This window comes from Tachypleus tridentatus, chromosome 2 (genome assembly GCF_004210375.1).
Source record: "Tachypleus tridentatus isolate NWPU-2018 chromosome 2, ASM421037v1, whole genome shotgun sequence".
Lineage (NCBI taxonomy): Eukaryota > Metazoa > Arthropoda > Merostomata > Xiphosura > Limulidae > Tachypleus > Tachypleus tridentatus.
The window spans coordinates 51,032,633-51,050,253 of record NC_134826.1 but is presented as its reverse complement, the minus strand read 5'-3'; the positions used below and the strand labels follow the sequence as shown (position 1 = coordinate 51,050,253).

At 37.2% G+C, this 17,621-nt stretch overlaps 1 protein-coding gene across 9 annotated transcripts in view; it reads right to left on the bottom strand.

Moving 5' to 3' along the window:
• The window catches only part of LOC143243780 (ras-specific guanine nucleotide-releasing factor RalGPS1-like), a 62,754-nt gene extending 47,289 nt beyond the window's left edge, over window positions 1–15,465 (bottom strand). For 2 of the 9 annotated variants that reach the window (XM_076487424.1, XM_076487429.1), the window contains exons 1-2: window positions 15,194–15,383; window positions 11,152–11,268 (exon numbers count right to left, since the gene is read on the bottom strand). The gene's annotated coding sequence lies outside the window, so the exon portion shown is untranslated. Of the gene's footprint in view, window positions 1–11,151; window positions 11,272–13,958; window positions 14,169–14,719; window positions 14,845–15,193 lie in introns of those variants that run through there. The other 7 variants (XM_076487427.1, XM_076487430.1, XM_076487426.1 and 4 more) reach the window with 6 other exon arrangements.
• Between the last annotated feature and the right edge of the window lie 2,156 nt (window positions 15,466–17,621).

Sequence of the window (17,621 nt, the reverse complement as noted above, 5' to 3'; positions counted from 1 at the left end):
ATGGCATTAATCTTTATAATGAAAAGACACTTAAGACACAGTCTTGAGGGGCTCCAAGTTCCTGTGGGAAAGAATGGGAAAGTGTCGAACCAACACTGACCTGGAATCGCCGATTTATTAAAAATGTTTAATAAAATCGGTAAATTGGCATGCAACCCATATGAGTGGAGGTCTCGCAAGATGCCATAGCTCCATGCTGTATCAGAAGCTTTCTCAAGATCAACAAATACAGAAACAAGACGCTGTTGCTTGAGAAAAGCTTCCCCGATTGATGTTTCAAATTGAATCAGGTAGTCCATGGTGAAGAGTTGACTTTGAAACCCATACTGGATGGGCAAAAGGAGGTTATTTGATTCGAGGAACCAAACAAGACGAGCATTAACCACCCTCTCTAAGATTTTACAGAGACAGCTCGTCAAAACAACTGGACGGTAGTTCAAATGAATCTTGGGATCCTTCCAAGGTTTAGGAAAAGGGAGTACAATACCATGGTGCCAAACATCTCAAAAAACATTCTCTTGCCAGATTCGGTTAAAAACAATCAGAAGAATAGCAAGCAAGCGGGAGGAAGATGGCAAAATACATCCTAATGAATATCATCAGGTCTAACTAATGTACTTTCAGACGGATGAAGAGCAAGTTTAAGTTCCATCAGTGTAAGGGGGAAATTATAGTCATAGAAACAATCAGCCCACAAGGAAAGAGGCGATCGTTCTGCCCATGTGTTGATGGCTAAGAAGATGGGGGATGAAGCAGAAGTACTAGATACATGAGAAAAGCTTTTGGCAAGAGTATTGGCGATGCTCTGGGCATCAGCAACTTCCTGGCCATCAGAGAAGAAGATCAAAATGAGGACAGAAGTATACTGGCCACCAACCTTTCGAATTTTGTCCCATATGACTTTGGAACTGGTGGTAGAAGAAATTCTAGAGATGTAGTTAATCCAAGATTCCTTCTGGCTTTAACGTCTGACCTGCTGAGCATGTGCACGGGCCTGCTGAAATGCAATGCAGTTTAGAAATGTGGGATACTTAGGAAAGGTATCCTAAGCTTGTTTCTGAGCTTTTCTTGTTATGTGACAGGCAGGATTCCACCAAGACAAAGATACTATGGGAAACGTGTCGAGATTTTAGGAATATATTGAGCAACTGCCTGGACAACACAGTCAGTTACTTGTGCCACACAGTCATCTATTGATGGCTTACACACGATGGCAGGATAAAGTTCTGAGAGAGTGGTGAAAGAAGACCAGTTAGCCTGGTCCAACTTCCATCGAAGCACGCGGGTCAGATGACATCGACCATGGGCAGTCTCTCTCAAAATGATAGAAAAGTGATCACTGCCCCGTGGATTACTGTCGACTCTCCTAGAAACGTAAGTGAAAAGTGAAGGGGAGCAGCTAAAAATATCTATATCAGTAAAATATTTATTAAATAAGTATAAGAACCAGTATTGAAGAGAAACACGTTGTGATTCAAGAGTATATGCTACATAGCACGACCCCTACCATCAATACTAGCACTGCCCCAGAGGGGATTATGTCCACTGAAATCCCGCAATAGTAAAATGGGGGATGGTAACTGCTCAATGAGGGCATCAAGGTCTGACTGATTATAGATCTCTTCAGAAGGCAGATAGAGAGAACAAATAGTGATGGTAAGACCCAAGGAAACACGGATGGTTACAGCCTCCAAGGGTGTATCAAGTGCCAAAGACATGGTGGGTACAAGCTGATCAACCAGCAATGCCACCCCACCATGCACTCGTCCATAACACGACCTGTACAAGGAAAATTGCCGATGGGTGACTGTATCAGCAGGTTTCAGAAATGTTTTATGTGAGGAGAGGCACACAGGATGGTAAGATCAATCAAATTCTTAATGTCATCCATATTTGATCAAAAACCTCGACAGTTCTACTGGATCAGAGTGATCATAGTTATTTATGTGAAGGAGAATGTAACGGGGAGATATTCTGTTTGCGACCCCCCTTTTTTCACTGCACGAAGATATATCAATGTCCATGGATCCTGCCCTGGGTCGAGTAGGCAAGTCTCTGTGAAACAAAGATTCCAATGACTGAGGACATGAATGAATGGTCTATTTACTTCTCAGGGCTGCAGAAGAGAATGGATCTGAGGAAACACTTGAACCTGAAGGAAGTGAAACTTGGCAGTCACTAGAAGAAGTGGTAGGGATAGAGATGGAAGTAGACATAGATGTGTCAACTTTCTTAATTATGGAAGACACAAGATTCTTGAAATGTTTTGCAAACGACTCTGTTGGCGACACAGAAAGATCTGTCTGCACTCTCACTGTGGTAGTGAAATGAAGTGCAGCAGCATATGACCAAGATGGAGTTGGGGACAATAATTTCCGAGCCTCTGGCGATATTGTTAACAGTCTTTAAGCATTGCACATCTTTCTCTTCTACCAATTTAAGGCAAGAAATAGAGTAAGAGTGGTGTGGGCCACTACAGTTAACACAGTGTGGTTCCAGGCTGTACTCGTAAGCATCGTGGTCTTTAGCACCACAACAAACACATATCAAAGAACCACGATATGATGTTTTTGAGTGACCAAACTGCTGACACAGATGGAAATATCTGAGATGGTTAGGAATGTAAGGCCGTAACTTGCAGTTCAGGTAACTTGCTGTGACTGTGCCAGGAGGACGTGGTAATGTAAACGCTAATACCATAACATTGATAGAGTCCATAATTCCGTCTTTATGAGTGAAGATCCGGTGCGCCGCGGTAACGCCTTGGCTGGAAAAAACAGCGAGGATTTCCGACTCGAGAATGTTCTTTAACTCCCTCTCAACTATAACTCCTCTGGAAGAATTCAAAGTTGCATGTAGAGTAACCTCGATGGGTATATCCTCAATGTCTTTTGATTTCAAGAGGAGTTTGGTATGCTGTGGTGAAGATATTTCCACCAAAATGTCTCCAGAGCGCAACTTCTTTAATGACTTTGGGGAACTAGCAAGTCCGTCTAATTCATTTTGAATGAAAAATGGAAATGGATTACGCGTCCCAAGGATTTCTCAGATAAGGAATGGATGATCGGAAATTGAGGTGCAGAATTTGGCTTTTATATTGACTATACAACAGAGTCATCATTGCTTGATCATTTTCCCATGATCTGTTTTTTCAATTTTTTTCATTTTTATTTATTTTCTCAAAAAGAGGGGTATCCATAATAAAGAAGCTACATTTAAGTGCCCACTGACCCCACCCACCATGAAGCCCTTGGAGGGAACGCACTACAGTGCTAAACAAGGACACTGCAGCAACGCCGGGGTTACGTGAGCATTATACCAAAATACCAGCATCAGATACAATGTCCACATCACCTGTTGAGAACATCCAACACTGGTACTTGGTTGACCCTAGCCCAAGTTGACCAGCCGACTGACCTAGTGGGACCACCTCAAGGCTGCCCGCCTACAGGAATTCGAGGCCAAAGTGGTTGTTAGGGTTAGACCCCTCAACCACCAGGATCCTCTCCTCCCCTTCACTGGTCACCACGCACGGCAAACACGTAGGCGGAAGTTTAAATCCAAGAGGAGGTAAACTGAAAGAACAGAACCTTCTCTGGGAGGTCCCCTACTGTCAAGATATTGAACTGAATTGATATCCAAAATAATAATAGTATTGGGATCTAGCTATCGCAAATGAATTTCAATCATAGCGGTGGGTATGGCAATCAATCCATCGTAGGAGATTAATTCTGAGTCGGTCTTGTCGTAACCATTTTATGCGCACGTTAGCTACGACTGTCAGGAAAAAAATAGAGAACACCTTCTGACCAAAAACACCTTTTATTTCGTTTTAATCAAATGAGTTACACAAGAGAAGTTAGTCATAGTGTGAGCTGAAAACTGCTGGATATGTATTCTTTGATAGACTGTTTAGGCAGAGTATTCATGATGAAACTTTGCACAATGGACGGCAACTGCCTGTCGTGGACACACAAGTGTAGAGGACGACGTTTCGAAAGTCTTCCGCCTTTCGTATTCAATTGTTTAAATTTATCATCTTATAAAGACGAAATTCTGTACTCAGGAACATCTTTCAGATATTGGCTGTTACATCCTAGTCTAAGCATGACGATAATTTGTATAAATCAAGGTTTAACCAGTGCGTGTGACACAAAGATCTACTTCCAGAGGACCTGTTATAGCACAGCGTACGGATAGTATTGCTCGTGTCACACATGAACTTACACCTGGATTACCAAGACGTTTCTGTGTTCTTGCAAATATTATACCATCAGCACAGGGTATTTATTGCAATGGTCATGACTAAAGTTGTATCCATGAGAGTGATATACATGATATAGGTAACTAATTTAATACCATAGCTTTATTTGAGTGATTGTCAGGTTACAAAAATTCAAGGTTTGTTTCAAGTGGATGCCATATAATGCGCACAGAACACATACCGGTATCTTACCACTCTGTTTTGTCACACGAACGATACGATGACGTCAACAGTTCCAGCTATTTCTGTATTAGCATATATTTATTATTCTTTGGCATAGTGTTAAAATCACCATTATCTTCACAAAATTGATGACACCCTAACTGCTGAAAGGCTAATCCTGACCCATCATACTATTCCCTCATAAAGAAGACTTATGGATTTATCTTCTAGCAGCATAGCGATACCAAAGTGTTTACCATTGCTTAGTCTGCACAAAGTCTTGGTATTGAGATTTAATGCAAATCTGACGACAAAACGTGACCAAACAATCTGGTTAAACTGTGGTCAACAACACAGGACATTTGCAACAATATTCCACTACCATTCTTGATAAAGTGTACAGCAGCATGAAACAACGTGTAATGTTCTGTGTAAACTGTTAAGGGAAGAAGTCACATACAAAATGTTGTACTTTTCATTAACATTTTCTGTAATAATGTTCAGACATCATCACTAAACTCGCCATCTAGATCTTATTATCCTTTTTTGAAAATTCTGTTTGCGTTTCTAAGAAAGTAACTTTCATTACTAACATCAACTAGAATATTCAAAAAGAAAACTAGAAAGCTTCTGAATATGTAAATATGAAATTCAGACAAACAAAAGACAACTGGAAAGGGTTCGGGTAACAATTAAAATATGAATATATCTGAGATCATTACAGAAATGTGTGGTTTGTTGGTACTGAAGCAACGTTTTCTAAGCACTTTTACAGCTGCAAGCCTATCAGTTGGTCACACCAGAAATTCAATACTGATATCGCTGGTGTATATATACATGCCATATGAACCGTATGCATTGAATTATGGTGCGTCAGTTTTACAATCTGCACAAAATCTGGGTTGTATTGCAGCTGTGGGTTCTTAAACTAGATGGTTCAGATGTTAATGACTATGACTAGGTTAATTTGAACTCTTAAAAACAATTTGATAAAAATAAAAGAATTGCTAATAAACCAATATACCATGCATGAGCTGCTAACGCAACAATATGTAGTTATGATTTTATTGTTTCTGTTCGACTAACTATCACGTGTTTAGGTTTAAGTTTCGCTAAATTGATTATTTTACGTAACTTTAGAGCTATTTTTGGGTAGTTAATAAAATATACATTCCCTTATAGTCTGTTTGATCTACTTACAGGGTTTATTCATACCGAAAAACAGGACGACACATATCATTACCTTTGAGTCAACATGGACAACAAACTACTTGTGAATATCACTTCTATCTGGAAGTATGGACTTTAGCATTAAGTCTTCTCTGTGTACTAATGCGTAAAATGAAAGCTGGGTAAAAAGTAACTATATATCACTACGCGAGTGTTTGTATCTAAACGTTAACACAAAAATATCACTTATATGCCTTCTCCAACTAAAGAGACCCTCAGTGCCACAAGGCATGTATGTAGACGAACAACGCTAGAAACCGGGTTTCGATACCCGTGGTGGGTAGAGCACAGATAGCCTTTTGTGTAGGTTCCTGCTTAATTGAAACAAACAAAAGAACACTAACAAAAAACCCCATGCTGTTGTCACAATCAATTACAACCCCGAATGTGAAATATCAAATTGAAGAGCTATAAATACGTCCTTTTTTTTCCCAAATAATTTATCTCCTAATTCGTAATGACGAGAAACCAACTTCAAGTAAAAAATGTATTCTCAAGACGGCTGGTATGGGTGTTAAAACCTCAATTAAAATAAAGTATAGAACAACGTTTCGGCCTTTTTAGGTCATCCCTTTGTTAACCTGAAGATGAGCTAAGAAGGTCGAAACGTTGTTCCTTACTCAATTTTAATTGAACTTTTAATACCCATACCAACCATCTTGAGAGTACAATTCGTCTCCTACACGCTCTACAAAATAGCAATAAATAATTACAGGATTCAGAAACCAAAGTTAGAGCACAGGTCAAAATGTTTTTATGACGTATGGGCTGCATAAAATCAAGACTGAATAGTTACTACATGCATGGTGAGCATAGGTGGAGTGTTAAATTCTGAACCTGTTGTCTGGTATAGAAGTCAGTGTTCCACTACAGGTTTTCCGTCTTGCACTAATTACAATACTTATTGATCATAGAGACCTCACACAAACTCTTTTCAAACGACCAACAAAGCTACAGAATATATTTTTTCTGGATCTGAAAATAAAAACCTGTTTAAATCGTTTTATTATATTTGATGTTTGTGAAAATATTATGATTTTTTATTATCATATTATTGTAACGAACAAGTTGGCAAATCCAGAATAATCGTTTAGAGATTCAGCTGAAAAGTTAATTTATTTTCTCTATAACGTGATCACGACAGCTGTGTTACTTAATTATATATTTGTACGTTTTCCGTTGTGTACTAAATATTAGCCCCCTAGTGGCATAGCGGTATGTCTGCGGACTCACACTGCTAAAAACGGATTTCGACACCTACCGTAAGCAGAGCACAAATAGCCCATTGTGTACATTTGTGCATAATTCTAAATAACAACAAGAAACAAACACTAAGTACTTTGATAATAACTTGAACTTTCCAGGGCAAGTATATTTTTATTTATTTTGTGGTGGAGAATATTTAGATTTCATTATCTGTCGGTACAAATTCATTGGCAGAGAGAAAAAAAATCAAATATAGTTTTTTAAGTAATGAAATGTATTCGTGTTAGAAAGTCCTTAAGCATTATATTTCTCAGCCCAGTTTATTAGGCTAATTTCGAATAACCCTAATCTTCGAAGTATGTCGGTCTGCACCAAACCCTAATTAGAGGATGACGAACTTGTCTCCTAGTTTCACAGTATTGTTGTTCGTTTCTGTTCCATACATATAAAGATCCCAAAAGCGTGACGCGGTGCGTTCTTTAATTAATAATTTCCGCTTGTATTTTAAACTTTACTTGTAGACAAGAGATTTTCTATTATACTAGATCACTGACCTAAAGAGGGGAACAGGCAGTTTAAAGTTTTTTTTTTTTATATACAACAGTAAACTTTAAAATTTTGACACTAAATGTCGTAAACTGGCGAAGGATCGAAATACTAGTTCGTGCAATATTCGTGAAGAAATTCAAATTAATTACACGAACATAAGTTAGTTTATACTGGATACTGAGAGAGAGAAAAAAATTCCAGTAGACTTCTGGCTAGCATGTCAAAACCAGTTGACCTGTCCTGAGCCCTGTTGAAGGCGCTTTCCGAGAACCATTAACAGCAGAGAGATCACTTGTGCCTCTAAATGGAACAGAAAGCCAGACTGCCAGATGTTATGCGTGGGCTTATTTATATATTACAGGTTCTGTCTGCCTCGCGCTCGCCACAGACTACGGCACGTGCCCGTTGTACCTCTCCTTTATTGGGTCGTGTTTTCACCTATCATTAAAATATTTACATGAAGACATTTCAACGTTACCATGCTTACAAGCTTCATCTAACTGATAGTCAAATATTGCGTTATTTATATAAGTTATTTACCGTATTTTACGCCTTGTAAGACGCACTTTATTTTAAAAAAATACCATTGCGTCTTCCAAGACAAAAGTGATGGGTCAAAGCAAGAGGTTAGTTTAGGGTCTACTCAAAACGGCATCTCATACAGATCGTAATCTCGTTACTCACCAATTACAAGTATTTTCAATAGTATAAAACATTCAATTTAACTAATATTATGGATACACTGTGAAGAATATGATGTATTTGTCTGTATTTACTCAGTAGGTTGAAAAAAGTTAAGGCTGCATCAAGGTGTTGGTTACTAAGTAAAAATAGTTTTGTCTTTCCAAAACTAGGGTGCGTCTTGTCAGTTCTGAAATCTCTCGCTGCTTACTAAAATTTTGAAATAGTTTATATTTACCATATTTTTTACCAAGTATGGAGGTTTTAGAAAAAAATTCAACAACGGTGAACCTATTACTTTACTATTTATTATTATATTAACAAGTTTATTTATTAATGTTTTATTGAAGTTCGAAAATTACTCTAACATTTCTACAGTTGCAGATAACGTCATCTTAGGAGTTTTGTGGTTTCAAGAATATTACACTTTCTAACAAGTAGAGTAAGTTCTGACACAACAGTCCAGAATACCACACTTTCTAACTAGTAGAGTCAGTTCTAATACAACAGTCCCAGAATACCATACTTTCTAACCAGTAGAGTCAGTTCTAATATAACAGTTCCAGAATATTACACTTTCCACCTGGTAGAGTCAGTTCTAATACAACAGTCCCAGAATACCACACTTTCTAACTAGTAGAGTCAGTTCTAATACAACAGTCCCAGAATACCACACTTTCTAACTAGTAGAGTCAGTTCTAATACAACAGTCCCAGAATACCATACTTTCTAACCAGTAGAGTCAGTTCTAATATAACAGTTCCAGAATATTACACTTTCCACCTGGTAGAGTCAGTTCTAATACAACAGTCCCAGAATACCACACTTTCTAACTAGTAGAGTCAGTTCTAATACAACAGTCCCAGAATACCATACTTTCTAACCAGTAGAGTCAGTTCTAATATAACAGTTCCAGAATATTACACTTTCCACCTGGTAGAGTAAGTTCTGATACAACAGTCCAGAATACCACACTTTCTAACTAGTAGAGTCAGTTCTAATACAACAGTCCCAGAATACCATACTTTCTAACCAGTAGAGTCAGTTCTAATATAACAGTTCCAGAATATTACACTTTCCACCTGGTAGAGTAAGTTCTGATACAACAGTCCAGAATACCACACTTTCTAACTAGTAGAGTCAGTTCTAATACAACAGTCCCAGAATACCATACTTTCTAACCAGTAGAGTCAGTTCTAATATAACAGTTCCAGAATATTACACTTTCCACCTGGTAGAGTCAGTTCTAATACAACAGTCCCAGAATACCACACTTTCTAACTAGTAGAGTCAGTTCTAATACAACAGTTTCAGAATATTACACTTTCTAACAAGTAGAGTCAGTTCTAATACAACAGTCCCAGAATACCACACTTTCTAACTAGTAGAGTCAGTTCTAATACAACAGTCCCAGAATACCACACTTTCTAACAAGTAGAGTCAGTTCTAATACAACAGTTCCAGAATACCACACTTTCTAACTAGTAGGGTCAGTTCTAATACAACAGTCCCAGAATATTTCACTTTCTGACAAGTAGAGTCAGTTCCAATACAACAGTCCCAGAATACCACACTTTCTAACTAGTAGAGTCAGTTCTAATACAACAGTCCCAGAATACCACACTTTCTAACCAGTAGAGTCAGTTCTAATACAACAGTCCCAGAATACCATACTTTCTAACCAGTAGAGTCAGTTCTAATATAACAGTTCCAGAATATTACACTTTCCACCTGGTAGAGTCAGTTCTAATACAACAGTCCCAGAATACCACACTTTCTAACTAGTAGAGTCAGTTCTAATATAATAACCTCAGAATACTACACTTTGCTGACAAGTAGGGGTAATGGAATTTTGCCCAAAACTACTCGATGTGTATGTATACTATCGGTCACTAGTGGTAGACTAGAGTAGTGACAGATAATCAACAATATTCATCGCCACTAACTCTTAAGCTAATTTGACTAGCAGAAAGTGTAATTTATCATCACATTATAATGTCCCACAGGTGAATAAGTACAGTTTGTTCTGGTAGTTGTTATGGATTTCGAGTAAAGCTACACTAGAGCAGCTATCTGTGCCAGCTCTCCCTAATTTAGAAGTGTGAAGGGGATTCGAACCCGCGACCCTCGGAATACGAGTCGAGTGCCTTAACAACCTAGCCATGCCGGACCACGTTTGGTTTGAATTTCCAGCAAAGCTACACGAAGGCTTTTTTGTACGTTAGCTCTCCCTACTTGAGCAGTGTAAGACCAGATGGAAGACAGCTAGTTACCATCACCCACCGTCAACTCTTGGACTACTCTTTTACCAAAGACCATCACATTATAATGCTTTCAAGGCGGAAAGGGCGAGCATGTTTGGTGGGACGGGGATTCGAACCCGAAACCCACAGATTGCGACTCGAGCACCCTAACCACCAGGCTATTTTACTGATAACCATGCAAGTGTCATATTTTTGAAGATCATAAAATAGAGTAAATGCAATAAAAAAAGCCGCTTGTAGTTTAAAATCACATGTAATCTTTTTTTTTCCACTCAAGAAGTTGTTTGAACTACGCCAGTGTATATATTTGTCAGCCTAAATTACTAGGTATTAGTCATAAGTAACGTCCAACAGACACCAATAATACTTATTCTTTAAACACTTAGAACTTTCCCAGTTATTAAAAAAAGAAAAGAAAATGATGAAACATGGATGTAACCGTAAACTATATAAAGATGTGAACCTTGATGGCAAACCTTAAATTGAACAGAACAGACGTAACATCCGGTTTGTGTTATACACACGAGGAATTTAATAATTAATACAAATAAACCGGGAACTTCTGGTGCTTCCTTCTACACAGAAAGTTAGTTAATTACAACGGCTAGTCCAATGAGTGATCGACACCAACAATGTTTTTACTATTATTTTTTTACTTGGCTGGGTGAGCGAGGAGTATACATTGTGGTTATGGTTCCTTTAGAAAATAACTAGGTTTGTATTTATTGAAATTGTGACCGTGACCCTGTAATCCCGAAATAAGTAAGGTTTTTCTCCCCATCCGAAGGAACTTACCTTCGATGTCCGGTTAAAATTTGCTCTTTAAAGTCCAGTTATCATACGCAAAAGCAGTTTTCAGATATACGGACAACGTCATCCAGAATCTTCCGGTGTGGGAGTTAAACCGTCAATCTACTTTAAACAAGTTAATCATTTTAATTTTGTTGGTGATTAAGCTTGTTCCATTTTTTAATTCTGTTCAGTTGATATTTTGTTATTATAACTTGTAAACGAAATTTCTTGTTAATTATCAATGACAGCGTTTCTCAACCTTTTCAACATGTCCGCCATGGCCAGGTGGTTAGTAGCATAAATGACCTAATCAATTACATACTAAGAAAACAAGAGAATTATAACCATATTTGGTAGTAAGAAGTTACAAAACAATTGTCAGATGTGTATATCCCACAAGAAGTTGTTAGAAATACAGGCATATGAACGTATATAAAGCTTTGAGATCGTGCTGTTAAATCTCGACTCGTCATCTTATCACACATGCTTGCCCTTTCAGCCGTGGGGGCGTTAAAATGTACGATCAATCCCACTATTCGTTAGTAAAAGAGTGGCTCAAGAGTTGGTGGTGAAGACTAGCCAGCTAGCTGCCTTCCCTCTATCTAGTCTTATACTGCTAAACTAGGGACGGCTAGTGTAGATAGCCTTCTCGTAGCTTTACACAAAATTCAAAACAAACAAACTTTTTGGATACCAGGATCGGCTAGCTCGCTGCTTTCCTAAATTGTCACGAACAACTTAACCGCAAGAAACAACGAAAAACTCTTACGGTTTAGATATGACTATTCTGTCAGATTGTTTTACTGAAACCTCAAAGGCCGGCAAGGTGGGTGAGAGACGCCTATCTACGAGATTTGGTCCAACAATAGTATATTAAATTGAAATATCTACGTACAATAACAATAAACAAACTTGTCACGTAGCTATAATTAGGATATAAGTTTGAACATTTTTATAAGTTATTTTCAGTGTTGACTCCTCCCCCACGTACGTGCGTGTATTATCACATGACTCTTTATAAGAAAATCTTATATCACCACATACTTTGGACAACTTGATGTTTCTAGGGGTGGGTACACCGGTATTGTTTCACTCTATAATTTAAGTAGCATTTATTTGAACTGATAAATGACTTTCGCTCAGTGATATTAACAACAAACAACAACAAAAACTGAAAGCGTTTGTTTGTTTTGAATTTCTAGCAAAGCTACTCAAGGGCTATCTGTGCTAGCACCCCCTATTTTAGCAGTGTAAGACTAGAGGTAAGGCAGCTAGTCATCACCACCCACCGCTATTCTTTTACAAACGAATAGTGGGTTTTACCGCACATTATATCGCCCCCACGGCTGAAAGGACGAGCATGTTTGGTGCGACGGGGATTGGAACCCGCGACAATCAGATTACGAGTCGAACGCCTTAATCCACCTGGCCATGCCGGGGCCTAACTGAAAGTACAACTAACCGTTTCGTCGTCGTCCTTTCACAGTGGTTGTTTATTGCTAATATTACATTAGAAACCGAAACCATCCACAAGCTAATTTCAGATTTGTTTACATAAAATAAATTCCTTACATTCTACTACAATTTGTTGAATTAAACTATTAAAAATAAGCCATAGATTAATTTACTGCAACATTTGAACAAAGTTTTAAAACAAATAATTTTTTTTCCTTATTTTCACGACATCCGGTCAAGTACGTGAATTTTAGTGTATACACATGTACCGTATACGAGGTTATACAAGTGGAACTATAAACTCGACTATGACTCATAGTTGATTATTTCAGGGGTCATCCCACATAATAAAATTTAAATAGGTGTATAAATCATGCCGTCTCAACAGTTATCATTCTCTAGCCGTTTTGTCAAATAGCTAAGCATACAAAATAAAATTAAAATAACTTTCATGTTAAACAGAATAACGTAATATATATTTATATTATTTATATTACAATTATTGTTAATCTTCTGTTTCTAACCTTATTTGAATATTGTAGGAACTGTTGTATCTATTGTACCACACCATTCACTGTTACAATGTCACTACAGTTAAATGGCTAAACAAGAAATACTCCTAATATAACAGAACCATGAGATATCCTCCGCTGATACAAATGACTTATGTATGGTAAGTTCACACAACGATAGAGGGTCATCTGAAATATGGAATAAATCACTGATTGTGGTGGATTCTCATGTTTGTTCATGATCGCTTGAGTGTACAAGTTATTAGCGCGTGGGTCAGATAATGTGTTCTATAACATACAAACAATTCAATTGTTGTTTTCCTGGGTTGTTTTCACTCATCCATTCTTTCTCAGGAAATCATCAATTCCAGTGTAACAAGGTGTAGCAGTAAATGCTACCAATGGCAACCTGTCATATAAATCAGTCTTATTAGAAAACTGTTTTAACTGGAGCCTATCCCGTCTTTTTTTCCTTTTTTTTTTAAAATCTTAAACTCGTGTTATCTTGTTTGCCATATATTTGTCCAACTTACGAATCGATCCATGACATTCCGTGGTATACTAACAACATAAAACGGCTGGAAATAAGCATTACTATCTTATCATTGTTGCTTCTTTCAATATTATTATCGTAACTAAGAATATGGAGCCGAAACTGATCAGTTTTGCAGTTACCAGGGTCCATTTGTCTAATTTATTAAGGATTTTTAGTTTCCTTTCCTTCAGTAGGCCCAAAGCGAAAAATCAAATCAGTTATAGTCTTCTCCCAAACTCCTATCAATGGATTTTTTTGGCTAATGATCTGTTTGGTACCTTGTTATGTAAAAGTTTTGTGGCACTTACCCACAACGAAATCCATAACCTTGTATATCTCCAATCACCACATTACGTCTTCCATTTAGTTCTAGCTGTCGTTGTTTCTGGTAGAAATATCTCATTTGATTAAATGATAAAGCTACTAACGTTCTGTTTTTGTTCGTGTTTTCCAAAAATCCGCCTCTTTAGAAAACATTCACACAGAAACTGAAACTGTCCAAGGTTTGTGGCGTCCTTTCTACCTTCGCACACAAACTTCTTTGAGTGAGTGTTATGCGTTAACACTTGAAAGTGCCTTATGTCATACGTTAACCAAGACTGTTCGTTCCTGTCGGAAGAGCCGACGTCATTCTGGTTTAATGTAATCATTAATGAGTAAAAAAAACAAGTAGGTTCAAGAATTACGAATACAAAGTGATTAAAAACCTTTAACCTTTCTTCTTCAGGGTCAAACTGAGACTCATCATTGACAGTTAAAAAAATCAGAGAACACTATAAAAACAACAAAAACCTAGAAATATATATTTATAGATTGTGTAGCAAAACCGTATAAAATAACTAAAGACTTCGAGACATTAATGTCACGAATCGAACTTTGCGATAATTGATCCTTCGGGTACGTTCACATTTTCGACTACAAATATCTGATATATAAAGATTTTTAAATTAAGAGGTCTCTAAACGCTTTAGTTCGAGGCCCTTCACGACATTAGAACCCTGGATGAGGACTCTACTTAATGACGCAACTGTTTAAAAAATGTCAAAGGAAAACAGAGTTGTGTAGTAACCTTTATTCTAACAAATAAAGTTGGCAATATAAATATTACTTATCCCATGTCAGGAAAGTTTGTTTTGTTTGTATGCGTTGTCTCGATTCAGGAACAACTGCTATACGTTCAACTATTAGTCAGATCTTTTTACCAAAAATTAAAAAAAAAAACAATTAAAAAAAAATATATTATTTTAAAACGAAAACAACTTAAAGTGGTTGATTTTTTGATTTTTTTGCAGTTAGGCTCAAAGCTACACAACAGGCTACACGCACGGTTTAAATTTCAGGCACAAATGTGAAAACATAAAAAACTAAGATGGGAGAAGTGAATGTTTATGTTTCATCGATGTAACAAAAACACTTGAAGTTATGGAAAGACATATGTATCTAAAAACTTCTCTTCATTTGTAGTGGAAATATATATATAAATCAAGAAATACAAACAGAAAACAAAAACAATTATAAATTATGACAAAGTAAAGCTTCCTACCTAATTTTTCTGCACCCCTTGCATAACCTCTAAAATAAAACCCTAAATTATCAAATTTTAATGGATTTGATGAGAAGAAACTTTTAAAAGATGACAACTGTAGTCCCGTCTTGTCCACACATCCAGGTAGAGAAGACGAATTGAGTTTAACTCACATAGTTACCCACAGAAACAGTCTAACTCAACTATGAATCATAGTAACCGACAAAACAAACTCGTGGGTGAGTTCATTACAGAAGCGCGGGGGACTGTGGAATGTAATTTCACGAAGAACGTGGGAGTTGGAATTTCGAAAGCAAACAACGAGTGAATTTGCTCTAGGTAGTTGTTTTCAGTTACTGTTTTAAGCATTGCAACTACAAGCCTTTATGATAAACGATCTGAATACACCTAATATGACATTGAATGAAATTTATTTCGTTTGAAACAATTTATAACTACCATTAAAAATCCTATTCGTACAAATAACTTTCGGTTTTAAAATATGAGCAAATAAAAAAACACGTGCTTTAAATGCATTTCATGAAAACTTAACAGTGCTTTTTAAAACATCCTGTTTGAATAATATGACCTAGTTTAAAGAAGTTTTCTTTAAGTTTGATTCTCGATAAACCCAAATAACTCAGTAATCTAGCTTATTGTTTACATGTTATTTGAAGTTCGCGCAAAGTTACACGAGGGCTATCTGCGCTATCCGTCCTTAATTTAGTTAGTCATCACCATCCAGCGCCAACTCTTGGGCTACTCTTTTACCAACGACTATCACATTCTAACGTCTCCACGGCTGAAAGGGCGAGCATGTTTGGTGTAACGGGGATTCGAACCCGCAACCCTCGGATTACTAAATAACCTACTGCAACAGTTAAACTATTCTGACACAAAACACATTAATTAATATTGCTAAGGATTAATTTTGATTAATCTTTTAATGTTAATTAGTTCTTATAGCATAACATGAAATAAAATTAATCGTTATTTAAAACCACGGATAAGTAAAATGAAATGTACAAATTTAATATTGAATCAAATAATTAGTCTTGAAGCTATTGACGTTATCGGCCATAACTCCAACAATACTTCACATGTCAGGCCAGCTGCAGAGATTTAGATATAGTTTAGGTCTAAGTTGGGTGAACAGTGCTTTAAATCATAAAACTGGACCATTCACGTTTTCGGGTCTTAAATTTTACCCTCACCATCGTTTGGAAATATTGTATCGATATATTGTGTGTGTGTGTGTGTGTGTTTTCTTACAGCAAAGCCACATCTGCTGAGTCCGCCGAGGGGAATCGAGCCCCTGATTTTAGCGTTGTAAATCCGTAGACTTACTGCTGTACCAGCAGGGAACATTATTTTAAGTCAGTCAGATTATTGTTAATAAACACGTTTACCGATGTCATGCCCCTAGTGGCACAGCGGTATGTTTGTGGACATAAAATGCTAAAAACCGAGTTTCGATACCAGTGGTGAGCAGAGCACAGATAGCCCAGCGTGTAGCTTTGTTCTTAATTCAAAACAACAACTACTGGCGTGATTGTGCACAGTTTTACCCATGTCCTGTTATACCGTTCGTTTGTCATTAGGCGAAAAACTACGAAATGGGCTCTCTCTGCTGTGCCCACCACGAGTAAAGAAATACAGTTTCTAGCGGTGTGAGCCATTAGATATACCGCTGAGTAACTGGGGGCTTCGTGTTATAAGACTTTCTCTCATCGTTACATGATATTACTGATGTTGTATTACACGATTTGACACGTGTTGTTGTTCCCTATACTGGTAATATCATGCTTACAGTCAAACAGTCGATAAGCTGTTAGTAATTCCACCGTTTTCTCTAATTACTGTCATGGTAGGTCAGCTTGAAACTCGGGGAAAGGGGGGGAAGCTAGATAGAATAAGAGCCCATACATTTATGTCCGTCCACATGTATATCACAGAGTGTCAGACAAGATTCCTTTATTTAAACAAAAGCAATACAATAACAGCAGAAAATATTTCTTCACATACACCATATAATTTTCAAATAACCTAATAGTTTAATAAAATATAATATTTAGACGTCATTTACAGATAGCTAAAGTGAAACTGGTCTATTCATAAAAGGATAAGAATAAAGATATTATAAACTATGAATACCAGTCATACTTACAGAATATTAGAAAACAAATTACTAGCTTTATGTTAAGCCTCAAACTATAGACTGTTCATTAATCCGGCTCTTTAGGGGGCCTCAAGCTATAGTGTGGTTAGATTTTGTCATGAATACAGCCTTTTGGAGGGCCTTAAGGTATAGTTTGTTAGATTACTGGCCCTTGGGAAGGGGAATCTCAAGCTATACCTTGGGCAAATTGCTCATTAATTTGGGAGGGGGGGGGCGTCAAGATCTACTTTGGGTATGTTGCTTGTCATACATTTAATAATTTTTCCC